General features: G+C 48.4%; 1 protein-coding gene across 2 annotated transcripts in view; it reads right to left on the reverse strand.

Annotated features, from left to right (window-relative positions):
- Positions 1 to 25,900, reverse strand: part of GATA4 (GATA binding protein 4) — a 79,181-nt gene extending 53,281 nt beyond the window's left edge. For both annotated transcript variants that reach the window (XM_086414735.1, XM_086414733.1), the window contains exon 1: positions 25,456 to 25,900. The gene's annotated coding sequence lies outside the window, so the exon portion shown is untranslated. The remainder of the gene's footprint in view (positions 1 to 25,455) is intronic.
- Positions 25,901 to 27,766: the final 1,866 nt, after the last annotated feature.

Raw genomic sequence — 27,766 nt, forward strand, 5'->3', positions numbered from 1 at the left:
GCCGGTGGCTCTCAAGAGCTTTCGGTTAAACACCCCCCACCCGCCAAAGGTCGTGTTTCTATCCCAAGCGCAGGTTTCTCAAGCCAGATTGGAGGGGTCGGGAGGGGGCCAGGATACCTCCCTGCAAGAAACCTGTGCGCCTCCGAAGTAAGGGTACATACAAGGCGAGACCCGCTTCCGCAGTCGGTAATCGGTCTTGGATTCCCGGCCTGCGCAAGGGCGATCCGGGCGCCGAGAACCAGGCTAGGATTAGGGGCTGGCTGGAAGGAAACCCCCAAAGGGATCGTGGCCAACTCGTGGGGATTCTCAGGAAAATCCCGGAGGAAGGACTGAGCGCGGCTGCGCGGGGAAGTCTCTTCCCTGAGCTAAAGGTGCGGAGATCTAGAGAGGCTCAGGCGAAAGAGAGAATACTGAGGTGCCCAGCAGAGGGGCGGAAGGGCTGCTGCTGGCTGGGTGAACCGACGCCGCTCCCTGGGCTGCTGTCCGCGGGGTCCCTTCGCGCCCCGGAAGCTGAGGGTGGCGTGCTAGGTGTCGGTCCCTTCTCCAGCTTCCCCCAACTCCTCGCCAGCGCCTGGCAGAGTTTGGTGCTGCAGATCCCAGGCCTGGGAACTCAAGGGGGGGGGGGGGGTGGGCGGAGGAGGGTCCTGGGGATCCCCGAGGCTGGACCTGGGAAAAGGCGCTTTCTCGGGGACACTCCGACCAGCGCACTTTCAGATGCAGCCGAGAAGGGTGCACGGCCCCTGCGCTCTTTGAAACGGGTCCTCCTTCCCACTGGAGTGAGCGAGAAAGCCACGAAGAAAAAGGCCTGCGTCAGGGGCCTACGAGGGCTTTCTCAGGAGTTGAAAGGCTGAGCTCAGCCGAGCAGGAAGCTGCGTCGGCATCTCTCTTCTCCCTGGAAATCTGTGGCTCCAGCGATGCCCCAAGTCTCAGAGCTGCCTCCCGTCCGCGCGACCCCCAGAGGGCGAAAAGGGATGAACCTGGAGACTGGACCTTGGAGCTTAGCATCTGGCGGAGCGGCCATCTGGGCGTCCTCCCCAAAGCCAAGGACACGGCCACTCCCACGCAGGCTACCTCCACAGTGCCGGGTCGGCCGCGGCGTGAGAGCGCGTGCTGAGGGTCGCATTAGCCCGGTAACCGGCGGGGGGCCTCGCCCCACTTCCCCAAACTCCAGTCTCCAGTGCAATGGAGGGGTCACTTAGCAGTCCCTGCTGTATGTGGCTGTTGTGAGACCCCTGATGGAAGAGCCTGATTTTTCTAAGCGCTTGATTTCGAGGCAGCCGGGATTCACTAGGGGGCCGCTCCAGGCAAGGCCTGCGCTAGAGCTCCTTTACCAGCCCCCACTCCCACGCCACACCTCACCGCCCCCAACCCCCAACCCCCGTGCTCTCCTGTGTGCTGAAGCCCAGGAGTCCACGAAAGATTCCTTGCTTCTACGAAGGCTACTGGGACCGAGAATTTTGTGTCGATGTATTCTGTGTGCTCCCACCTTTGGGCCCAGCGCCCCAAGTTTCTTCCCAAAGGGCCCAGCTCAAGGACAGTCCAGAGGGTGGTTGGCGAGCCGCCCACTCTTTTAGGGTGTTTCTTTTTCCCTCGCTCCCTCCCTCCTTCCTTCGCTCGCCCCCTCCCTCCCTTGGGCGAGGCGGGAGCCGCTGGGGCCGGCTCGCCGTTGCCAGGAGCAGAGAGCATTTCAAGGCCTCGCTGGCCCGCGGGCTGGAGGAGGTTTATCGGCTGCCGCTAAGTTCCCAGGCTTCTCCCACGTTCAGGAGGCCGCTAGGAAGGGGGGTCGGGGGAGGGGGGCGGTTGTGTTTGGAGGTTCGAACTCCTGGCTATTTTTAAGGAGAAGGCTCTGAATTGGCCTGGGATATGGCCCAACCCCATTCACGTCCTCTTTCCGCTTTTCTTTCCCATAGACTGCAAGGAAAATGTAATACTGTGAAATTCTTTGACCTCTTTTACTAGGAGTCTGGGTCTAATGAAGAGTCAAGTGGTGAGATTTTTAGAGAAATAAGAATTACTAAAATGTGCTTTACGCTTAAAAAAAAAAAAAATCTCCTGGACACAAGAATAAGATGCGTTTTCTTGCTCCATTAAGACCTCTGGGACTTGAGCCGGTCCATACCTTAGAGACAGGTTTGTAGGCAGGACACGTTGGACAAAGGGATCGGAACTCTAGTTCCCTGAAAAAAGAAGTTAATAAGCAGTGGACGATGGGATTCACAGTGACACCAGCGAGGGTCTCTCCGTGTGGGGTTCTCCGGATTTCCTGGTGGGACCGGAGTGGGCTTGCTTTAAGCCAAGCGCAAGGCGGTGCCACAATCTCGGTTCTGGCTGGTGCAGTCGTTGGGGACCCCGCGGAAATCAGCCTCGGCGGCCGCCAGCCCTAAAAACCAACGACGCCGGAAAGAACAGTGGGCCCCCAAAGTCTTCTAATCAAGAAACCCGCAAAGAGAGAGAACCAGAGAGGGGACCAGAAAAGTCACCCCTCGTCCTGTGTAACGAATTCTTTCGAGGTGTGGACGATACTCTGCGAGTCTGTGCACAGGGACTCTGGGCAGACGGGCAAAGGGACCCGCGCTGAAGCGTTTTCCAGCTCGAGTCCCCTCGCTGCCCTCCAATTGCCCCGCGGGGCCTCGCGCTGCGGGCGATTCCTTCTCCCTCTCCGACAGTCGGTCCTCACTCGCGGAGCCCGCACTGAGCGCAGCGCAACCCTCCGCGAGTGGAGCACCGAGGACTAGCGTGCGGAGCAGGGCCATCCCCGTGGACGGAAAAATGCAGAACGAATTAAGCTAGTAGACCTTCTTTCCCTCCTGAACCCTGTGCCTTGGCACTGGGAATTCTTGGTGGGAGGGGGGCATAGAGACCCTCGCCCCCTTCCTGAGGGTAGAGTGCTCTGCACCCCGGAAAGGAATTACCAGCCTCAAGGCCGGCAGATGTGAGAGGAGAAGGCAGCTCGGCTTCTTAATTGTCAAACTTGTAAAAATACTACCCGGTGTTGCAAGGCGAAGCCATGCTCTCACTCAAAGACCGCAAACGCTTCCTCCTGCTTCCGGCCCTGAGGACTAGAGTTTTTGGCACATCCTACCATATTTTAGAGTCATTTCCAGATTACAGAACACTTTCGAATTCCTTTTTTTTTTTTTTCCTTCGAGGAAACAACAGCATCGCTGTGCTAGAGGGAGAGAGATTCCCGTCCTCGAACAAACGGAAACTCAGAGACCCAGAGCGGTTAAAACCATTGTTGGAGGTGCAAAGCCAGTGCTCTCTGAAGTAGGTCTCAAATCTAGATTTCTGAGTCTTAATTCTTTTATTTATTCTACTTAATAGAGAAGGAAATGGCAACCCACTCCAGTATTCTTGCCTAGAGAATCCCAGGGACAGAGGAGCCTGGTGGGCTGCCGTCTATGGGGTCGCACAGAGTCGGACACGACTGAAGCGACTTAGCACCAGCAGCATTCTATTTAATATCGAGTTTCTACAACGAAATGCTTTAAAAAAAAAAAAAAAACCCTCGTTTTGTTTTTCAAATATTTCTAAATTTCATTGAATATGCCTCACATTTAAAAATTAAAATCAAGGTTAAATAAAACAGCTCCTGTCTCATAATCTAAGAGCCCGTGGGAAGGGAAAGAAAGGCTAAAAGGAGTCTCTACGTTTTCATTAATTTCGGGAAGGATGCCAAAAGTTTTTTGAATGGGAAGAGTGATCCTCAGGTCCCGGGGCAGCAGAGGCCAGAACTGAAACCCGGTCCAGGCGCCCGCAAGTCCCGGCTTTGCCGCCAGCGGGGCGCGGGGCGCGGAGCACCGGGCGCCCTGCGGCCAGGCTGACGCCCTCTCATGCCTCCTCTTCCTTCTCCCAGCCTGGATCCCTCTCCCCTTCCTCACAGAGGACTTCGGTGGGGGGTGGGGCTGGAGGGCAAGGGAACAGACGCTAGCGCTAGCGGAAGCTTCTGGCACCCACTGCCCTGGCTGCCCTGAGCTTGCAGAGTCTTTGAGCTGACTGGCGGGGCCCTACTCTTTGGGACCTAAGCTGCCACCTCTGGGCTCTCTCTTGGTGATGTGGGCACCCTTCTTTCACTTGTGGACTCTCCCTCCCTCCTCCTCTATCAGGGACTATTGAAGTTGCAGCACTGGCTGTGCCCAGTGCAGCGGAAGAGCACAGTAAATGTTCCTGGAATACAAAAAAACGTGAATTAGCTTAATCCCTAGGCCTTCTGTTCCCCACAGTTAGAAATTCGTTTATCTGTGGTTGCCTGTACACACCCCTTCCTCCCCCATACATGCCAGAATGCAGGATGTATGAGGGCAGCAGGGGCTGGCACATAGTAGCTGCCCAGTAAATGTTTGTTGAATGATTACAACTACAAAAGGAATTGCTAATAGAATCTCTCAGGGTTGCTGGGAATTGGAGCACAGAACACTGTCTCAAAAGGGAGTGAGTCTCTTGGCATACAGTAGGTGCTCAGTCACCGCCATTTCTCTAAGTAGAACCCTGAGGCCCAGGCCAGACACGGGGAGAGGAAGGCCCACTCTGAGTCTCTGGGGAGTGTTAATCTGTGCAGCTGCCTACAAATCTCCCACCCAAATCTAGGCTGCCTCTAAGGACCAAGGACTCTGGGGTCTGCAGGAAGAAGGGATTTCCAGGTGTAGTCAGGATTTTAGAGGTTGAGTTCTGCTAGGAACCGGGTTAGGCGTTGAGCCTACAGCAATTGGAGACGTGAGCTGCCAGGCTCCTTGGGACAAAGGCCGACAAGCGATGCCAGGTGTATTGTCTCCCGGTAGGGAGGGTGGAGGGCGTGGACCCCTACATTTTGGAAAGCTGGAGGGACCATGTCAGTTAGTAGGACCAAGAAAAAAAGTGAGGGAGGAATGGAGAGAGACAAAAACAAGAGGAAGCTGAGACCAAAGAAGGCAGGCAGAAAGGACAGAGAAAAGACTGGCTTGAGAGCCCAGAGGGGCTTCCCCAGAGACTCAGCAGGGGACAGGATTCATTCCGTCCTTAGACAATTCATTCATCCAGTCATTCATCCTATTTTTACTGAGCACCTACTCGGTGCCAGGAGCTTTCTGTGCTGCTGGGAGTCAACATAGAACAAAATAGAGAAAAATTCTTCCTGGGAAGCTTACATTCTATAAGAGAAAGAGAAGAAGTAAGTCAAATACAGAGTATTAGGCCGTGTGGAGTGTTAGGGGAAAAAAACAGCTGGGAAAGGACTGACAGAGGGCACAGAGTAACAGAGACCCTGGAAAAGAGGGGGTGTCGACAGGAGAGGGAAACACAGACTCAGAGAAAGAAGAGATAGGAGTCAAGAGACCAGGCGACAGAAACAGAGAGTGAGACCCCCAGGGAGAGACGAGGCCAAAGAGAGAACTGGGAAGGAAAGGCCAGGGCTGCCGGATGGAGGAGAGGGGACCCCGCAGGGCAACTTCAATTCCAAATCGTGCCCCCACCACCCCTCGCGCCCCGTTCCCAGGAGGGCAGGGGGCAGTGACGGGGATCCAGCGCCTGGAGAGCTGCCAGTCCAATACCCCGACATGCATATCGGGACCTATGGGGCCACCGGAGAGGCGGTGTTTCCAGCGCCAGCCTGGGCCGGTTTCCGCACAGGCCTCCCCCTGCACCCTTCCCGGGGCCACTGAGCCCTAGGTGACCCCGGAGCTGGAGAAGACGCCCAGGCAGGCGCCGCGACGTGGCGGCAGAGCGAGAGACAGGAAAGTGTCAAGGAAGCGCAAAGCTCAAGTGCAAAAACAGCATCTCCTCCCTGCCCCCCATTCCCTGGAAATCTCTCCACCCCGGGCAGGCCGCTCCCAGAGCCGAGGCTGCAGGGCTGAGCTGAGCGGACCTGGGGGCTGGTGGCTGGAAGCCCTGTGATCCTGCACGTGGGGGAGGAGCCTCTCTGCCCAGGCCTGGACTTGCCTGTAATGGACCCAAAGTTAGATCAGAGGCCACCACTCCTCAATGGCAGCAGGTGCCTGAAGGGAGTGGACTGCCCTCTTTCACACACTGGGCACTTGGAGATAATTATTTATTGTTGTTGTTGTTTAGTCACTCAGTTGTGTCCAACACTTTGCGACCCCATGGACTGCAACACGCCAGGCTTCCCTGTCCTTCATCATCTCCTATAGCTTGCTCAAATTCATGTCCATTGAGTCAATGATGCCATCCAACCATTTTGACCTCTGTCATTCCCTTTTCCTCGTGCCCTCAGTCTTTCCCAGCATCAGAGTCTTTTCTAATGAGTCAGCTCTTGGCATCAGGTGGCCAGAGTATTGGTTATTTATTAATTATTTGTAAATGATTGGTTTCTTGCAACAGCAGAAGAAGGAAGTGGAAGGCATGGAGCTTCCCACACAGCTCGACCTACCTATTTTGGTCAAAAGAGTATTTGTTGTATTTTTACCTGAGTGAAGAGAAAGACTGGAAGATCCCTGATGTTCCATTTCTCTAGGCTAGTTTCAACTTCCCTGTTGTGCATTCTCCTGCATCCGCCTGTTTGACTGAAAGACAAGGGTGCTCTACCTTTAAAGTCTGCTTTCTTCCACAGCCCAAGCCCTTTGTAGCAGAGGTGCTAATCAACAGCAAGATGCCAAAGCTCCAGAAACTAAAGGGGGAAAAATAGAGAGGCAAGGGTCCAAATGAAATGGAATAATGAGCACCTAGCTGGGGAAGAGTTGGCAGGGTTTTGCTCTGGGGGGTGGAGAGCCCAACCCCAGGAGCCTCTGCACACAGAGCCTATCTCCCTGCTCCCATCTCATACCACCGCTCACAGAGGCTGGAATCTTTCCCCTGTGAGGGCAAGAATCTTTGCACCTCTACCCCAGGAAGTCTCTGGAGATGCCCTGTTCCCATCGCCCACACACTTCTTGGTGTGGGGTAAGGATGGGATGGAGGGTTGTCACATAAGACACAGCCTTATGTGACAAGAACAATCAAATTCTCCTTCACTAGGTGAGTAACTGGTCTTTATTCCTCTTCAAAAGCCCTGAACTCTCATTCTCTTTCCTCTTCTCTTCCTTCCCAACCTCCCTACCTCTACATACTGTGACATCCCCTCCCCAGACTTCCTGAACATGGCTGCTCAGCAGATGAATTATTTGCGACCGGCCTCAGGATAAGACAAGCTCAATGTAAGTTGTGTTTTAACCTATAAAAGAGGATTGCTGGCATCTTTAAATTTACAGTTTTATTCATAATTGTCCCAAACTGGAAGCCACAGAAATGATCCTCAACTGGAAAATAGATACATGGAGGGACATCCATGCAAGGGAATACGACTCAGGAACAAAAAAGAATGAACTACAAATACACCCGACAACATGAAAGAATGTCAAGTGCCCTAGGGTTGCATCAAAGAGGTGGAACTCAAAAGACTAAATGAACCCATTTATCTGACATTGTCACAAAGGCAAAACCGTAGGGATAGCAAAGAGAGGTTGGCAGGGGCAGGAGTGTGGAGGAGGGGTGACAGCAAAGGGGGAGGAGGAAATTTGGGGGTGTGTTAGAACTAGTCTATGTTTTGATTGTGGTGGTGGTTACACCATTTGTATATTTGACAAAACTGTACACTAAAAAGGGTGAATTTACTGTATGTAAGTTTTACCTCAATAAATCAGAAAGAGGGGATTTGAAAAAGTATCTGAAAAACCAGGGGGTTGAAGAGTATTTCTGGGGCAGGATAAAATTCTTCTCCCTGTTCTCTCTGTCTCCACACACACACACACACACATCTCCAGTCTTTAGTGAGACTTCACATCCCTGGTACATGTTTCACTCCCACCTAAGATACTTCAGAAAAGTGATTTATATACAGAAGACAACCTTGCATCTCTTCTTTTGGCCCTCCTTATTTCAGGAAGGATGGTTGTTCTCTCATCCTGACAGTCCCCGGACCATGTAGCAGAAGCTCAGAAATTGCTAAGTCACTTTCAGTCACATTGCTGCTCCCCAAGGCAACCAGCTGGCAGGAAATGAAGGGTGGAGAGACCCAGTTGGCCAGAACCTAGTCAATCAGGAGACTGGGTTTTCTCCGGCTGGTCCCATGAAGTAAGAGTAAGCCAAAGTGTGCCCTTGAGAGCATGAGTTTGGCCCCAAGAAGAGAACTGTATTTCCCTTTCCATTGGGTGAAACATGACCTTTTCTGTAAACGATTATATTCAACCCTCACAACAGTTCTGCAGGATAAGTTGTTCTGACTCTGATTCTTATATCAATTTTCATTACATTCAGCTGCAGTTCATGACCTGCCTGTGGAAGGGCTACCATGTAGGTAGATAGTAACCAGAAAAAAGTGCACATTATTCCAGATAAAATTACACTTTTTACCTGTATCTACAGAAATCACGGTCTAGTGGACATCACAAGCCAGCCCAAAGCCACTGACTACCTGGACCATAGGATGGCTCTGATGCCTTTCCCGCTCAACAAAAGTGGTGTGAGTGTGTGTGCATTCATTTCTACCCCTTCCAGGAGTTGCTGATATCATTGTTTCTAACTCCAATCAAACGAATGCTAACATTAACGGACACCCATTGGTCTTTGGCTTTAATCTCATCCTGTTCACGTGAATTAAAAAATCAATAGCACCAACAATCACAAAACACCACCATCTACAAAGACAGAACAAAACCCCACAAAATACTGTTTCCTGTTAGAAATAAAGCCAACAGATTGGCTCTGTCGCTTTCTTTTATTCTCCTCCCCACCCTTTGAAAGCTTGCTAATTTGGCAGTGGAAGATCCAAAAGGTGGGAAGGAAAGGGAAGAAGTAAAAAGCATGCAGGAAGTCACAACTGGGAGAGCCTGTGACCAAGAGAGATTTGATCCTACTACCAGGCAACCTTGAGTAAACCAAGAGTCAGTCTCTGTCTCTCCTGAAATGAGACAAAACACTGTAATCTGAGAGTTCTTTCAGCTTCAGTGTCCACTGAACTTGTATTACTTGGATTCCCTTACAAGAATTGCAATTTACATATCAAACATGTATTTAATGCTTGCTGTATGCCATGCATCAGGCAAACTTTGGAGATCTAAGGATGAACACACGTCTCCACCTCCAAACTGGTTCAGACCAGTGAGGAAAAAGAACCCTGCAAACAGGCAACGGAAAAGTGCTGCAACAGAGAAATTAGAAGAGAAACCACCTTAATGCTTGGAGGGGCGGAGAGTAGGGGAGTAGGTGGGAAGAGGAAGTAAATAATTCAAGGAACTCTATTATTTTTATATGTAAGTGTCCCCCCCCCCCGACGCCCATACATTTGCCTCATTCACTCTTCTCTTTCTAGACCTCAGCACGCGCGCACTCACACGCGTGTACACACACACGCGCACACACACACGCAGGAGGCGATCTGACTTCGGGGTAAGAGATTGTGTCGACCTTGTAGAGTTCATGCACTAGCGGGCACACCGAGAACCTACAACACGCAGGACTTCGTTCATTCCACATATTTGATGACAATCATGCATATGGATCGTGGGTCCCGCCCAGTGCCCAAGTGGCCGGCGCGTGGGCTGGGAATCCGGGGTCAGGAGACCTAGGCTGTCGTTTTCACCGCCACCAGGTTGCGTGACCTCAGGCATGCCCGCTTCCCATTCTGTCTCAGTTTCCTAATCTGTGATATGGGCGGGCTGTGTTAAATCATTTCTAAGCACCTTTGTGGCTCTTTAAAAACAAATGAGCATGTCCTTAAAAGACTCTGAAATTAAGAACTGGAATAAAGTCAAATATTTGTTGATGGATAGAAAACGCTGCTTCCGAGCTGCGCGGGGCTGTTTTCGCGCCACGTGGAGTCGGTCCAGCTCCTCGGTGACGGCTGGACTTTCCTGTCCTGCTCTCCTGAAGGGCCGTCGGCTCCTGGCCCGCGCCCGCCCCCCGCGCCGGGTGCCCTGAGCCTCGGGCCGCGCGGGCGGGTGATGGATGGCCGCGGAGCCGGCGGCCTGTCAGGCCTTATTGATGAGGTGCGCGCCGACAGCCGCCGCGTAACCCGAGGCGGCGGGCGGCGAGCGCGGGGCGGCAGGCGGGCGCAGACTCTGCGGCGCTCGGGGTCAGCTCCCGGCCGGCCGCCCCCGCCCCGCGGCGCGCCCCGGATCGGCTCCGCGGAGGGGGCGGCGGGCGCTGAAGCACTTCCCCAGCCCGGCGCCCGGTGCGCGGCCCAGCTTCCTCCAGGCTGTGGCCCAGCTTCCCGCCCCCGCTCGCCCGCGCCACTTCCCCCCGGCCGACGTCGCAGCCTCCTGGGCGGAGGTCCCGCGCCCGGACCTCGGCTCTTACCCAGCAGCCGCGGTCCGTGCCAGGGTCAGAGCCCGTAGCCCGCCCTCTCCAACCGCGCGCCGCGGGAGAGGAGCGCCTTTCCCAGCGGAGGGGCCGCGTAGTATCTCTGGCTACACAGCTCAGGACGGGAATCGTCAGTTTCTCGGGTATCACTCACGCCCGCGCGAGCGCAGCAAAATCAGGACCCCGGCGCACATTCCATTTGAGTTCATCGAATTTTTACATAATGATAGAAACCAAGACAGGTAGATAAATGAAAGTCAGTGCACCTACATGTAAAGACGGTACGTTTCCAGCTTGGAATCCGCCCCCCTTCCATTTTTGTACATTTCGACTGAACTGAACTGAATGTTTCAATTGCGCTTTTATAATAGCGAATACACTTTACTCGCTTGAAAAAATACGATCCACCTTAGTTCACGGGCAACCTCAAGCTCACTCTCCCGTTTCCACCCTCCTCCATCTTGTTTTTGGTCAGTTTTCCTTCCCATTGTCTTTCAGACCAGAAAAGCGGGCACTTTGACCTCCTGACAGGTTTTGTAACCAGGGCAAGTTGTCTTCTTCCTCTGACTTTCTACTGAAAGCCCCCAGGGTCACCTTCTCCGTTGGTGACACTCCTGTGGGGGGAGGGGCCATGCTCATAGCACCTGCAAAGCACTTTCGTGAGAATTGAAGGAGTAAGTCAGCTCTGGAGACAACTTAACAGGAAGTGCTAAAGGGCTCAGATTTTTCTTTTGTCTCCCCCCACCCCGCCCCTCACCCCAGTCTGAGTTGGGGGCTAGCTCTGACAAGTAAGGGCCTTCATTCTACGTTAGATGTGACCTAAGAACTGGGAACAGGTAGCCTTTTCTTTGGGACACAGTAGGGAGAGTGGGAGGAGGCAGTGTGGCCCAAGAGACTCACAGCAAAAAGCAGCCTTGGCCAGGGAGTCGGATCTAGGGGTCAGGTGTCTGGTGGAAACTCATTGATTTGGAGTTGGAAGTTTGGGGTTCTAATCCTGACTCTGCAGGACCACAGGCAAATCGCTTCTTTGCGCTTTAGTTTTCTGTCTGTAAGTAGTAGAGGCTGGATCCTTTCCTACATCAACACTTTGTGACTCTAAAGCTCCCCAGGTGGGCATCTCCAAATGGTTCCATTCTGTCCCTCTAAAGGTTCTATAACAAGGGGCTCGCTGCTGGTCCCACACAGAGGGAGGGTAGGAACACCAGACCTTTAAGTCTGAACTCAATTTTAGCCACAGATAATGAGTGTGTTCAATGAGGAACCCAAAATGTCTATATCATAGACATCTGCATGTCTATGATAGAAGGCTCAGACTGCAGACAAAACTTCCATTTCCTAGACAAACATTTATTGAGTAACAGCTACCACTGGGCACTTACTATATCCAGGCATGGTGCCAACGATGTGGGACAGATTGACTATCTCATTTATCTAGGCAATCACTTTATTCTCCCATTTTACAGATGAAGAAACGGAGACACAGCACTGTTAAATAACTTGCCTAGCTTACTAGCCGACAGCGCCAAGATTTACAAGCAAGTAGTTTGATTCCAGAACCCAAATGCTGCTACTATGAGCAAAGCATTGGTACTGTGAGGGATGAAAAAGGGAAAAAACAAGAGCTTTAACCTCACATTGTTGTTTTTTAGTGGCTAAGTCGTGTCCAACTCTTTTGTGACCCCACAGACCAGATTCTTCTGTCCATGGAATTTCCCAGGCAATAATACTGAAGTGGGTTGCCATTTCTTACTCCAGGGGATCTTGCCAGGGATTGAACCCATGTCTCCTGCATTGACAGGTGAATGAAAATCCATTTTTAAAGACTTCAATTCCCAGAATCGATCCCTTCCCCCCTCCTTATCCAGATTTTACCACATTAGTTCCTTTTAGTCTCTCCACATGTCTGCCTGTCTCCATAACCCTCTCTTCCAAATTTCAGCTTTATCAAGGGCAGAAATCCTATTTGGTATCTCTGTATTTGCCATAGCTTCTAATATGTAATAGATGTTTTTAAAAGTTTGTTGAATTGAGCTCAGAAAATGGAAGTTTTCAGTTTGTCTTCACACAGTATAAACCCCTGTCGTTTATGACTGAAGATGATGTACCATGTTACATGCGAGCTAAGTCACTTCAGTCACGTCTGACTCTTCGCTACCCCATGGACTGTAGTCCACCAGGCTCTTCTGTCCATGGGGATTCTCCAGGGAAGAAAACTGGAGTAGGTTGCCATGCCCTCCTTCAGGGGATCTTCCTGACCCAGGGATTGAACCCGTGTCTCCTGTGCCGCCTGCACTGCAGGCAGATTCTTCACTGCTGAGCCACTGGTGGGATACGGCAAAACGTGTGCTGTGGTCCCTTCCATTGTGCAAACACAGAAAAGCTCACATACAGAAGATGCCTAATGAGGCCTCACAAGCATCTTAGCCTGAGTGCCCCTATTGTGGGAGTGACTATGACCCATGTACCTTTGGTCTCTTATTTTGACATTGACACTGATATGGAGAGCTGGAGTTGCAAGGGGCCTTGGGGATTCTGGTCCAATCCACTCATTCAATAGATGAGGCGATTAGGACCCAGAAAAGGGCTACAGGCTTGTGCAGAGTCACACAGCTATTTAGTGGCAGAGCCAGTATTACAGCTGGTCGTACCCTATTCTTCCATTTCAATATGCTGCTGTAGGAACTGATAGCTCCCCTCTATAAATCTGAATCCCAAGGCCAAGCTTTCCTCACCCTGATGCTATCACCAGGGTGAGAGGATTAGCGATAAGGCACACTGAGCTCTGGGGTAGCCAGAGTACATGGTGAGTCCCACCACCCCCACGCTTTGCAGGAAGGTGAAGATGGTGACCAGGCTCAGTCCCGGTGGGGGTGGGCGGGGGAACGAGGCTGCAGTAAAGGGTCTCAGGGAGTCAGAGACATTCAAAATGACAGTCATTCCTTGCACCTCCTAGACAGAGGATAAACCAAGCCAAAAGGGGCACTGGGTACATAATATGTTTCTGCACAATGGCTTTCAATTATCCTCATAAACATTCCAGCCTTCAAAATGAAATAAGATAGCCGAGTTGTGGGCAGGTTGAGAGGTATAATAGACATGGTTCTGGGTTAGGTCCTTGTCATGACCCTTATTGTTTCATGGGATGATCCCATGTCCCAGTTTATGCCCCCTACGTCCTGCGTAATTATTTGTAATACACACTTCACTCATCATTTCACATATATTGAATGGTCACCTTTTGCCACTTGGACTCTCTGAGCTTTGGTTCCTCATCTACAAATTAAAGTTTGATGTTGTTGTGCTCAGTCGCTCAGTCATGTCCGACTCTGTGACCCCATGGACTGTGGCCCACCAGGCTCCTCTGTCCATGGCAAGAATACTGGAGTGGGTTGCCATTTCGTCCTCCAGGGGATCTTCCTGATCCAGGCATAGAACCCATGTCTCCTGTGTCTCCTGCATCAGCAAGAGAATTCTTTACCACTGAACCACCAGGAAAGTCCCATAAATTAAAGGATTTTGAGTAAATATCTTGGAAAATGCTTCCATTTTTTGAGAGTGGGGCTCCGAGAGGAGCCTCACAGTGTCTTTTGTCTGGGCAGCGAGAGCAAAGTCACTATGGATCTGTGACTGCCCTGTTATTGACATTGACCTTTGGGCCTCAAGGCTTACCCTTGGGGTACTGGGATTGACTTTTAAAAAATAATAAAATAAGCCAGTCCTCCTGAAGAACAATATGAGAATTCATTAGAGCTCACCTTCCAAATAAGCAAATCAACTGTTAATTTTACTCATCATCAGCATATGTTACAAATATTCTAACATCTGTTCACATCCTAGGGGACCCCCTCCATCTCTTCACCAGTTTGTTTGTATTTAACATGGAGCTGAGTGGAGGAAATGTGGTTTTTTTGATTCCTTCTTAACTGGGGCAGTCAATTCACAGCCTTTTTTTTTTTTTCTGCCCGTGATGGTTCCCAGCACTGTGCTTATGATAAAGAAGTGTTGTTGGGGACAAGGTTGTGGCAAGGACACCTCCTCAGTGTGCTGCTTGTTGTGGCTTCCCCAGCAGTCAGGGCAGTCTCCCTTTCCTCCTTTATACCCACTAACTGAGGTTCAAGTGTGTGTGTGTGTGTGTGTGTGTTTTATTTTGCCACTTTATTAAGCGCAAAAGGTCCTTGATGGCTGGAATAGTATTTAATCATTCTCCATACCTTCCACAGTGCCCTGCATTCAGTAGGTGCTCAATACACACTCCAAAGGATGAATTAAGACGGGATGCATCTGGAAGCAAAATATGGAAGTCTGTACCACGAAAGTGTCTATTTGTGAAATGCACAAATTTCTTTCACTTTTTTCACATTTCAGGAGACCTGGGGGCCAAGCCACATTGTAAATGATGGCTTCCTGAACCACTTTATTTTCACTGTTTTGATCTCCCATGTATGGGGGCTCTTAAACTGCTATTTGCTTCACTTTATAACTTGCACCTTGGAGAGGCTGGATGATAAATGAGAGATGAATAATTCCTTATTGCTACTTATCTGTTGAATCTATAAACTAGTGTCAGCATTTACTCAGTTGGGTTTAAAGCTATGCCTGGTATACTTATTAACCTGCTTAAAATAAGCCATAAAAATGGGCTTGGTAGGAAATTGTTTTAACTAATTTTTAAAAATGACATTGGTCATTTCCCACCAACTTGTGGGGTGACCTTTGGCAAATCACTTAACCTCCCTGAGCCTTACCTGTAAAATGAAAGGGAGTGGGGTAGTTAAATAGGCTTTAAGAGACTTGCAGCTCTGTCATTCCTTGATTTCCAGATTTTCAGATGAGTAAATTAAGGGATCCTGATGAGATCATTTACAAATTAGTTCATACAGACCATGTCAGGAGTCCTTGGCATACTCCTGGAAGGTGGAGGAGGCAGCACAAGCTAGATATAGCAGGGCATTTTGAATTTTATTCTGTTACTTATTAGCGATGTGACCTTTGGCAATGCAACATCTCCAAGTCTCAGTTTCCTCACCTATAAAACGGGCATAATACTATTAATATCCACACTGATTGCCCCAGGGAGCAATCAAACGTGAGGATCAAATGTAATATGTACTTGAAAGAACTCCAATAAATGCTACTCCTTGTCCCCAATTTACAAATCGGGCAATCGATTGAGGCAGTTTGTTTAATCAGTTTGTAGTGGGGTCAAGGGAAGGCTTGTTTGACTTCTCTCGTTCTATTTTGATTACATGTGGAAATTATTTTAAAACTATATAAAGTACTTAAGGATACTTCCCTGGGGTCAGTGTGTATTCAAGAAAATCTTGCCTGATGAGACATTTATGAGAATGCTAAATGGCGCAGTCTTAAGAAAATCAGCCTGTATCTACTGGCCCACGGATCTAGGAAAATCCTAGTTAATAGAAAAATAAAGCATTTTGTAAAGGCTTTGGAAATATGCACCCTTCGTAACTCTGGTTGTCCTTACTTCTTCTTATACCCCTTGCTTTGGGATGTATCCTGGCCAGGTGGAAGGTACATATGGTCTGTCCAAGGCTTAAGTTTGTTCCCTTCCGAGACAAGGGAAATCAGTCGTTGATAAGGATTTTTGTTGTAGAGAATTCAGTTAGCAAAGATGTCTAGAATGTGCTCCTGTGAGATCAGTCTTTAAGACATCACCTACTACCATGACTGTGCAGCGAAGGGGGCCTGCAAATATAGCGTGAAGATGAATATGGTGCCTTACTAGAGCCCTGCTTGCCTCACAGATGGGGCAGGATGGACAGAAACTCACTCCAGTTTACAAAAAACTTCTGCAGTTCTACCAAAATTCTATTCCTATGCCTTTATTACCAAACCAACCAACCAACCAACCAACCAAAGGCTGACCTCAAAGTTAAACAAACAAAAAGTATAGAGCTTGGAGAGAGAGGATAGGAGTGGTATTTTAAGTCTCTATCCCCTACTGTATTCAGACTCCAATTTTTAAAATTTGCTTGTTTATTCCACAATTAATATCAATGAAATCAGCCTTCAGCTCCATGCTACTTTTATCTTCTGTTGACCCAATATGTTATATTAAATTAAAAATCTCAATACAAGACCTTTGAAGACTCTCTGAGTTTATGATGGGATTTTGTTTCCATTTATTTGTGTTACCACCTTCCCCCGCAACCCCATCACACAATGCACATATAAAGTAGAAGGAAGGCAGCCTTCTTCTTTATAAATTGCTACTTAATCCTCTACAAATTAAAACTATTTCACTAGATACTTGTAATTTATTTTGTCCTACAATGCATTCTCAGTGGTTAACTTCCTTGCTTTCACAGAGGTCTTCCCTTCTGAAAACCCTCTCCGGTTTTTGGGCCAACACTAAATGTCTGCCTTCCCTCCTCCTCTTCTCCTGGGTCTGAATAAGCAGCTTTTATTTGCAGTTGGACCAGCACCTGGCCTCACATTCCAGCACATCCTTCTGCCAGCAAAGGGAGTTTTGAGAAGAGGAAAAAGTTACAAGAACTTAGACTGTTGTTTTCAATTTCAGAAACACTCAAGGTTGCAAGTGAAATTCTGAGACAATCTGGATGACTTTGAAAAGATTTTCTACAGGAGGAGGGGGAATCTGTGTGGAAAAATCACTCCCACCAAGTATAAACGTCTCTAGAGTCCAGGACTGTTTTTGGAATTTGAGTCCATTGAGTTTTGGAAACTTTAAATTCTCTAAAATGAATAAGTGTTTGTCATAAGCACGATAGTCATGAAATCTTAGGAAGCAAGAGAATTGATCTTGGAGCTGACCAATTATCCCCACCCCCTTCAAATAATTTCTTTTTCTAGTTTCAAGGAAACAGGAGCTCATTGTAGTTCATTTGGAGAATACAAATAAGTATAACACAGGAAAACACAACCTATCCTTAACCACATCACCTAGAAAGAAAAACAGAGAACATTAATATTCTCCATCTATCTGATTCTCTCTTCCCTCCACCCCACTCAGCCAGTTTCACACTGTATAAAGTATTCCATAATCTGCTTTTTATTTTTTTATAATCTGCTTTTTATTTTTTAAAAATATATTATGAGATTCCCCATGAGTTAAATATTTTAAGAAAAAATAGTTTGATGGCTACATTATGGATTTTGCACAGTTTATGTAACTTATTTTTCAGAGTTTATATTATTTTCTATTTTTCACTAAACTAAATATATGTTTGAAGGGTCCTTGTCAAGTTCACACAAATATTGGCAAGCAAAGCATCTTGTAAACCTCTGATTATTTCCTTGGAGTAAATTGCTACTACTGGAAAAAGTGGGTCAAAAAATATGAATATTTGTGGTTTGGGATACATATTGTTAAATTGCCTTTCAGAAAGGCTGCACCTAAAATTCCCACCAGCAACACTCCATTTTGGGTGAGATAATTTTAAAACATAGTTATCAATTTTACAGTAAATGTCTACCCATTTGTAGACAAATTTAACTATTGAAGTGTTTTGAAGTTACAGGTTAAGAAACAAACAAAACCAAACCCACAAGGGATATTGATGATAATGAACTAACATTATGGAGATTATTTTAGGGACTGGGAGAGGTCCTCTCTGCCCTTTAAGGTCTGTGAAGATTTCAAAATACAAGAAACAGAAGCACACAAGTGGTAAGTAATTTGCCCAAGACAATATAGCCAGTGGGGGCTTCCCAAGTGGCTCAGTTCTAAAGAATCTGACTGCCAATGCAGGAGATGTGGGTGTGGGCTCGATCCCTGAGTTGGGGAGATCCCTGGAGAAGGAAATGGCAACCCACTCCAGTATTCCTGCCTGGAGAATCCCATGGACAGAAGAACCTGGTGGGCTACAGCCCGTGAGGGTGCAAAGAGTTGAACACAACTTAGCCAGTAAGCAGTGGAGGTGGGATTCAAATCACATTATTCTAACACAGCCTAAATTCTCACACTCACCGAGTGACAGTGTGCCCTTAGTTTCTCATCAGTTCTAAAGTTTCCAGAATGTTCTCTGTGATGAGGTCATTGTCCAGAAGTTGCCTTTTGTAACTTTGAAGTTTTTAAACAGCAAATGACAACAATCTCATTACTAATGAGGGGGTATTTTATCTTTGAAGAAGGTGGTATCCTCCAATACTGAGAAGCACATTCATGTATCTTATTTCTAGAATATGCCAGAAACAGAAGTGAAATAATTTGCTCCAGGTCACCCAGCTTGTAGGTAGTTGTGTTGAGACAAAAATCCAAGCTCTGAAGATTCTTTGGCTATTGCTGACCCAGCAGCAAATACCTACTATGGGAGGGGGAGGCAGGTCAGCTGGACTAAGGCCTATAGTGCCCAAGCATTACCTGGGGGTTAATATCCTGTACTTGCAGATTCCATTCCCAGGGGAAGTCTGAAAGGAAGGTAGCCCAGCTCGTTAGCAGGACACCTGGGGGTTCACAGTAGCTGGAGGGGCTTAGCATCCTGAGCTTAGGTGAAGGCAGGCAGAGGCTGATTTCTTCCAGAACAGACTTTCCAGTCCTGGGAGCCACATTCAAGCCCACGCAGGCCTCGTAGCCTGCCTTCTGAGGAGGGGATTCCTGCATTGAATGGTAGGCTGGACCGGATAACCCCTGAGGCCCTTGCAACTCCCTGTGTTTCTGATTTGTGTGTTTTAGGGGAAAGAAGTGAGCAGTCACAGGGCTGGAATAGTTGATTTAGGGTTCCGCCTCTGTCGCCAGCATAGCCCTCGTCTTGGGCAAATAATTTAACCTGTCAGAACGAAGCACAATGCCTGGCAGAGAGAAGCTTTGTAAATGTTTGCCGAATGACTGAATGAAAGAATGGGTGGATGGATTTAGGTCTCCCAGGTCCTGGGAATCCTGGTGAAAATTGGAATCTTACAGTGCCCTGCAATTGGGGTGGAGTATGAATGAGACATTGTGAAGTGTACACTGAACTGCCTAAGATAAAACATATAATACTCCAAACTCAAAGGGATCCTAATTCGTCCTTACACTGATAATAGGTAAATTGTAATTTACCAGCATCGGAAGCACACCAAGCAAGGGTGAATTGTGAGTCCACACAAACTCTGCTTCACCAGTTCCCCCCACCCCCCACCCACACCCAATCCAGGCTCCAATGGGCCAGCTCAGTGCCTCCTAGTCCTGGTGGGGCACGCCAGCCCCTATCCCTCCTTCCTCCCCCGCCTCAGATAAATGTCGAGGTCTAATGGATTGTTCATGCTGCTGTCCAGATTAGATAGCTGGCCCCTTCGTTATCGCAGCTGGAGCAAACCCGAGCGGCCACCATGCTGAGAGCTTTCTAAGGCAGCCCCGTGCCAAGCCCGGGAAACGACAGGCCCGGGAGAGCTAACAAATCCCTGTGGCTTCCAGGCTGTCTCCTCCTAGAACTTCTTCTCAGAACTTGCCCTGAACCCTAACTCCTGCCGCTACTCCCATAGCATTTTAGGAAGCAGGTATCCGATGTGCTCAGCAGCTACTATCTGCTGAATTCTAGCGAGAAGTTCTAAGACTGGTAGATTCTGCTTGTCAAATTTCCAGAAGCTAGGAACACTTTGAACACCTTTCCCATGCACTCCGCTCCCCTCCCTTCAATTAATACTAGAGAGAGACTTTTGCAGTAATACGGTGACCAGTAGGGTAGTAGTTTTCCTAATTTTTGTTGTTTTTGAATCATTGCAGAGGAAGCATAGCTTCCTCTATGTTTTCTGACCTCCACTCTGAATTCCCTGTGGTCAAGTTTTATCTGTTAATGACTTTGTTTCTTTAGAGTTTCTTTGTTAAAGTTTCTTGAAGAAATAAACCTCAACACATTTTCCCCTGGTATGAGCTATCTTTTCGTGATCTCCAGTCATTTTCTGAAAATGAAAAGGATCTATTATTAATCAGCACTCTTACAGGAAACTACATTTTCAAGTAGGCTCTAACAACAAATTCGGCAGAAAACATATAATAAATGCTCAAAATGATGACTTATCTACAAGGAGAGACTAATTGTTCTATCATTATTACACTGGAACTACTCTGATATAACAGAAAGCAAACACAATCTTAGCTGATGAACAACTGAAAGTTATCTATTTATACCGTATCAGTTTCCTGCTAAATCTTTGGAGTTAGTGGAAAGCCATAATAAATCGTGCGGTAGGACAAATCAACTGGCTCAGTAGTAAATGTTTCTACAACATTAAAAGACAACAATATCAACACCATTGCATCATGATTTTGAGAGAATGAATCTTGTTAGACGTCCACCTAGAAGCTGGAAAATAATTTGTAGGGTGCTATTTAATTAGAGGTGGGAATTTAAGAAATTCCTTAAAGGCGAGAAAAACTGCTACCATGTAGTTCAACATTCATGAATTAAAATGAGTCGCGAACAGGAAGGCCCCTGATTCATCCAACAGGACATCATCGGGTAATTTCTGGGTGGGAACTGGACACCCGAATTAATAAAAACGAATTTATCATAAGGAGTAAGGGTCTCGGGCTGGGATGAGGAAAGATCAAGCCAGACCCAGAGGAAAATTTAAAGGCGGAGCGTCTAAGTTAAGAAGACAATATTAAACGAATAAAGAATATCCCTAAGAACGACGATTGGGGTGGGTGAGGGAGACATTACACCTCTCAGTAGCTAAAGAAAAAGCACCAGCCATTCCAACCCCAGCCTCACGTCGACACCCGCCCACGTCTTACTGGACCCCGGCCCCCCCTCTCCCCGCCCTCACCCCCAAGCGGGCATCTGCGCGGGCTTTGCAGCCTCTGCCCCCGAGTTTAGAGACGGGTCGTATGGGAAGGATCTGCCAGGAGTTTTCATCCAAGACTAGGAGGAGGTTCGCTGGGGAACAGTCGAGTTTGGCGAGCGGGCTGAGAAGTGATTAAAACACTGCTCCCCGACCCCCAGAAATCCGCGTGCCCAGGCCCGGGAACCCTTTATCCTATGTAAGTTCCAAGTCCAGAAGCTGCGCAAAATCTACCTCCAGCCCCCGCGCGGGCAGGGAACGTGCCTGAAATACTACGGCTCTTTGAGCCGGGCTGAGCGAGACTCCCTGAACCAGGTGTCCGCGGCCACTAAGCCTTCCAGCCCGGGGTGTTTGCCATTTATTTCCTTCCCAGATCCCATAATCCTCCAAAGCCGGCCCAAGAAATGACTGATCCAGTGCCATTCGGAGTCTGCGGAGGTTCGCTGCGACCCTCGACCCTGGGGATAGGGGATGCTCCGTACGGGATGTTGAGATGCAGAACAGCCTAACTGGGGATTTGTGTGTAAGAATAACCTTTCTGATTAAACTCCTACAGTGATTCTTGGACTGTTTAGGAACCTCACAGGGCAGTCGCGACCGGAAAGACACCAGGGGGGACGGGGCTGCACTACAAGCCTTGCTATCCCGACCACGGGGGCAACGGCGTCTGGGGCCGCTAGAGCTCAGCTCACAGAGGGAGAAGCGGAGGAGGCAGGCAAAGTTAGCACACTTACTCCTGCCCGCCACCTAACCTGTACCGCGCCCCACCCCCGCCCCCGCCATGAGTGCGTCCTGAATCCTGCATCCCCAGACCCCTAAAGGGGTCTCCCTTGCAGAGGGCAGCTAGGGCGGCGTTCTGATCAGCGCCACACTCAGGCCCGAGGTCACTCGACTGACCACGCCTGTGGCCTGGGCTTTCTCGCCTACCAGCCCTGCTGCGCTCAGGAAGTTCGGTTGCGCGGGGTTCCCAGGGCCTGAGACCCGACCCTGGAGACCTCGGACTCGACACCCGTCCGAGGTGGCCTGGCCTACATAGCACCACAGTAGCTGAAATAAGTTCAAACCAAACCAGCTTCGGCCGCGCCAGGAATGCGAATAAGTTGGACCCCGCAGCCTCGTGGGCCAAGCGTGGGAGAGTGGAAAGAACTCAAGGCGGGTGGTGTTTATTTGCGGAAATCCGTCGGTTCTAGGCGCTGTGTCAGCCGGGATCCTGTGAGCCTCCAGGGGAGCCCCCTCCACCACCAGCAGCAGCAGCTCATCGCGCATCTGCTCTCGTCCGGGCTTTGCACTAGACTGCTCAGCGGGAAGGACCAGATCGCGGCTGTTAACTACCCCAATCGCTGGTCCAGGCTTCCGTGCACCGGTTTTCAGCAGGGCTGCGTACTTATCCGGGCTCTTTCCTGGGAAGACCTTCTCTGATGACGAGGAGTGACTTAGCAACCGGTTTGAATCCCTTTGCGGGGAACCCTGGCGACGTGCTGTAACTTTGGGCAGAATAACTACTTCCAATCTTTCCTCTCGCCATGCGAGGAGTGGGAGAAACAAGAACTATATGTAAAAGGAATTTGTAAACTTTTAAACGCCATACAAAAGGGATTAAAATGGATGACTAATGATGAACACTGTCATCCTTCTCCTAGTTTCTCTCGTTTTGGGACAATTCCCTGGCTTTTTCAAGCATCCCAGAAGTTTTATTGAGTGTTCTCATTATTTGAGAGTCTCCACCTCACCCCTCCTCCGTTTCTTAAAAAAAAAAAAAAAAATTGTTCCCTCCCCAAACTTTTCGTTTCCTTCTTCAAACTCTCGGCGAAGTTACGATTGATCGCTGGGGATCCGATTTACTTTTCAAGGTCGCCGCCTTCACTGCCGGTCAGGGGGCCGCGCCCGAGGGGACCCACCCAGCCGGGCCGCCCAACTCCCTCCTGTGGGCCGCGCGCCCCACACAGCGGCCCAGTCTCGGCCCCGCGCGCCCCACGCCGGCGCCCGGACCCGGACCTCCTCGATCCTCCGTTCCTTTCCATTTCGCTGACAGCCTCAAGACGGCTGTCTTCCCTTCCCGCCCCTGTCCTTCCCGACCCTCCGCCAGAGCCTGACGCCGCCTGGTTTATTGACCTTAGATCGGCTTCGGGGCTTTATCAGACCCGGCGGGGGCGTCCCGCGGCGCAGGCCCGGCGGGCGGGGCACCCACCCTCCGCCTTGCCCAGTGGTGCGACGGGAGCCCCTTTTAAGCTTTTTCTGGAAAGCTTTCTTTGCCATCCCTAAGTCTAATTCGGAGAATTTAAAGAAAAATCGTTCGAATTCGCGTGATCCCGGAAAAAGCCGAAGCAGAGCCCTCCCCGTGCTAGTTTTTTTCCTGTGTCGCCCTCCCCTTTATCCAGACAGTTCAGGTGAAAGTGCCTCCCCACCCCCACCCCAATTATTCGGATAATTGTCTCAAATCTCCACTTGGTGCTGTGTTTAGACAGTTGGAGATTGATAGCTTGAATTTCTTCAGTCTCTGTGCTGCCCCAACCCTAAACCCCCTCCTTTCTACTGTCCCCAGCGCTAAACCATCTCTGCACTTACACACGCTGAACTACAATTTTCCGCCCCATAAATCACTTGGCAAATATAACAAAGCATTAGAAAGTCATTTGAAATGGATATTTTATTGGGCTTGAGAAATAGAATGGGATAAAGAGCAACTTATTAATATTTCCTCAGTACCAACCACAGGAAACTGAGATTCTCACCTCCCTGCCAATTGAATTCACAAATGCAAAGTCACTTTCAGGAATGAATTCTTTAGAAGAAACAGGATATGTCTGTTTTGCTACAAATGAACTCTAATGAATTATGTTTAAAAAGTTTATAAAGCAGGACTTTTATATATCCTTTTATGCTAGGCTTATTTATTCAAATAAGACTAACAGAAATAAACAAGCAAACAAAAACCAACACATTACTACTAATAATAAAAAAAATCAATTTTGTGATGATAAATCATGGGATTCTAGTAGCCTTTCACAGTAAGATTTTCATTCAATTCAGAGGGGCACTTCCTTGATTTTGCCGAGCTAAAAACCTCTCAAATTCCCTTAATTTTGGAGAACACACAGAAGCCCGAGAATAAAAACCTTTGGGGGAAATGGGGAAGGTGAAGGGACTCAGAGTTGGGCAGGGGAAAGATAAGTCAGGCAGAACTTATGAACCACCTGGCTGAAAGACTGCAAGAGGGAAACAGGAAAAGTTTCCATTCTCTTCTTTGCAGAGCTAATATTTGTAGTAACTGTACAGACACCAAGAGACTTTGCACTAACTCCTTCCCAGTTCCCGAAGAACACTGCCTAGTCCTTGAAAGGCTACAGAGTTAAAATCTGCCATTATCTATTTCCAACTTTTGGGCCAGCGGAAAAAGCTCAACCTGCCTGGTTTCAAACCCCACAGAGCCTTCATTTTTTAAGCACTAATTTGTCATTCTCAACCGTGCCCTCTCAAAGCTATCCCTCTGTCTTCGCCACTGTATCTCCTTTTCTCAACTACTAATAAGATCCAAAGCTCATTTGTCCAAGGAATGGGTTTATAGGGAGCAGAGGTAATTTTGATGTGTTTGCAAAAACCATATGCAACCAAACTCTTGCAAGTACAAACTGAACTCAGAAAAGAAAAGCATGATCATTGAGGTACACCTGCAAGACCCACCCTCATCCCCTCCTTCCCACCACAAGTCTGGCTTCAGAATTAACGAAAAATTAAACCGGATACCAAGCCTGGTTGACTTTCGACCTGTTAATAGGTAAAGAAAATGATCAGATCCTGAAGGCCGTGAGGCCTGTTCACTAACTCACCAATGAAACCAACAAAAAATGCCAGTGAGATTTTTTCTGCCCCGAAAGCATCCTGGGCAAGTCTGATCTGGGTCAGGAAGGATTCTCCTAAGCTTTCCAACCAGGTTCTCAAGACAGAGTATCCACAGCAGGGACTCCAGGGGAAAGAAAGGCCATTGGGTGTGTTGGAGGAAGCAGAGGCAAGGGGCCCAGGGGCAACTGGCCCAATCACTTGATATTTTTGCATGGTGCATATTCTTTTTTTTTTTTTCTTGAGAGACTGCTCATCCCCATCAACTTCTGATTGTTCAAGCAGGAAGCCGAATCAGGAAATGAGAAACTAAAATGCCACCCGATTGTAAGAAAGAGAAACCAAGAAAATGAACCAGAGAGCGAAAGTGGGAAAGGAAGCCTTGCCTCTGTGACTTGGCCTGCAAAGAATCTCATCCTTCCTGTCCCCAAGGCCCAAGAGCCCTGTGCACCCTCGCTCCACACTGGCTGGTCCTCTCCCTGACCTCCTCCCCCCACCGACCGCCTCTCCTCCAGCCTCTCTGCTCCTGGCCCTCCCGACTCCCTCGGTGCATCTCCTGCTCTGCCCTGGTGAAGGGGTCACCAAGGGGGCCAGGTGGGGACTCACCCGGAGCAGAAGCGATGTTCCTGCAGCTCCTCGAAGCGTCCTTCAGTCCCGGGGACTCCAGGCTGTTCTCAGCGGGTGGGAGGGAGGCGTTGTGAGCTGTCTCCCAGCTCCCTCGGAGCTCCCAGCTTTCCCCTCTGAATTAGATAACAGGAAAAATAGATAAGAGAAGTGGTTCATTAATTCAGCAAGCCTTTTTTTTTTTTTTTTTGGTATGTGTGCAAGTGGAAGGAAACCCTCCTAGGAACTGAAGCCCTAGTTGGACATTAAAAAAATAATAGTCAGTGTTCACACGGTTCCAGAGATGCTTTTGAAAGTTCGCCCGCTCAGAAGGACCAGAGATCAACAGGAAAGAAACGGAAGGAATCGCTGTTCTTGGGGAGAAATGCTGATTCAGAGCATGGCTCCTCTACCCCAAGTCCCTCTCAGACTCTAGTCTTGTCCTTCTGAGCGGGGAGGGCTGCCCTGTGGTATTTGGTTGGTTTGTGCAGTCGTCCTCTGAGGGCAGGAGTAATAATAACAGCAGTACAATTCTTCCCAGCATGGCAATTAAAAAAAATAAGGTCTTCAAAGCATTTGCTCTGTAGCATTTTCTGGACTCCTCAGGATAGGATCAGGAAGGCAGATTACATAATAATAAGAGATAATTGAGACAACTGAGCTCAGAGAAGTTAGGAACATGCCTGTGGTCCAGTCACACAGCAAGGAAGGGGATGGAGCCCATATAAGAACACATCAATTGACTCCTATTTTGAGGGGCTCTAAAATCACTGCAGATGGTGATTGCAGCCATGAAATTAAAAGACACTTGCTCCTTGGAAGAAAAGTTATAACCAACCTAGACAGCATATTAAGAAGCAGAGATGTTACTTTGCCAACAAAGGTCTGTCTAGTCAAAGCTATGGTTTTTCCAGTGGTCATGTATGGATGTGAGAGTTGGACTATAAAGAAAGCTGAGCGCCAAAGAATTGATGCTTTTGAACTGTGGTGTTGGAGAAGACTCTTGAGAGTCACTTAGACAGCAAAGAGATCCAACCAGTCCATCCTTTTTTTTAAAATATAAATTTATTTATTTTAATTGGAGGCTAATTACTTTACAATATTGTATTGGTCTTGCCATACATTAACATGAATCTGCCATGGGTGTACATGTGTTCCCCATCCTGAACCCCCCTCCTACCTCCCTCCCCTAACGAGTCCATCCTAAAGGAAATCAGTCCTGAATATTCATTGGAAGGACTGACGCTGAAGCTGAAACTCCAATACTTTGCCCACCTGATGTGAATAACTGACTCATTGGAAAAGACCCTGATGTGGAAAAGATTGAAGGTGGGAGGAGAAGGGGACAACCGAGGATGAGATGGTTGGATGGCATCACCGACTCAATGGACATGAGTTTGAGCAGGCTCCAGGAGTTGGTGATGGACAGGGAAGCCTGGCATGCTGCAGTCCACGGTGTCGCAAAGAGTCGGACACAACTGAGCGAATGAACTGAGTCCAGTAATAAAGAAATCAATGGGTTCTTAAAATTGAAAGAGACCTCAGAATTCAGTCTCTTTCACAAAGCAGAAATTCCCTGTGATGTGACTAGTTGCACTCTAATTGAATACCCTTGGTGATGGGGAGCTCATCCCTTTACATTGCATGGAGGTACAGCTCTACTGGCCACCACACTTCCCTGTCCCCCAGGTGACCCAGAATTGTGGGCTATGCCAGGCACACAGAAAGAGACAGGAAGAGGCAGTTGCAGCATGATTTGAGGAACCAGGCAAACCAGGTCTTTTGACAGGTCTGCTGTGGGATTCTCTCCTGTCATGTCTGGCATTGTTTAGGGTAAGTTTCTCCTGTGGAGTCAGTGTCCTTCAAAGGCAATTCTTAATAATAATAAGAAGAAACAGAATGCCTTTGTATTTTTAACATATTTCCCTCTTCACAGTCTCCAGATTTCTTACAACAATCTCTGCAAGGAAAGGAAAGAACAATTTATAAGTAATACAAGTTATTACTTATTTCCAAATGTAGTCCAGAAACCCAGAACAGAAAAGGTGAAAGAACTGCCAGAAATTAAAGAACAAATGTTTGGTGGAAAAGCAACTAGAGAGATGAAGGCCTGGGAAAAAAGGGAAAACATAAGGGAAGATAAATATTTTTTTCCTTCCAAGAATTTTTAGTTATGAATATTTTTGGAAGTGATAAATAAGGTGTCTATTATTGTTATCTGTCTCTATACTCTTCCCCTGCCAAATAACTTGTAGAAACTATGCCACAGGAAGATTTTAGTGTACAACTCCCTGTGATGTCAGATCATTAAAAT

This window comes from Bos grunniens, chromosome 8 (assembly GCF_055505025.1).
Source record: "Bos grunniens cultivar Pamir isolate PY7600 chromosome 8, Bosgru_T2T1.0, whole genome shotgun sequence".
NCBI classification, from domain to species: Eukaryota; Metazoa; Chordata; class Mammalia; order Artiodactyla; family Bovidae; genus Bos; species Bos grunniens.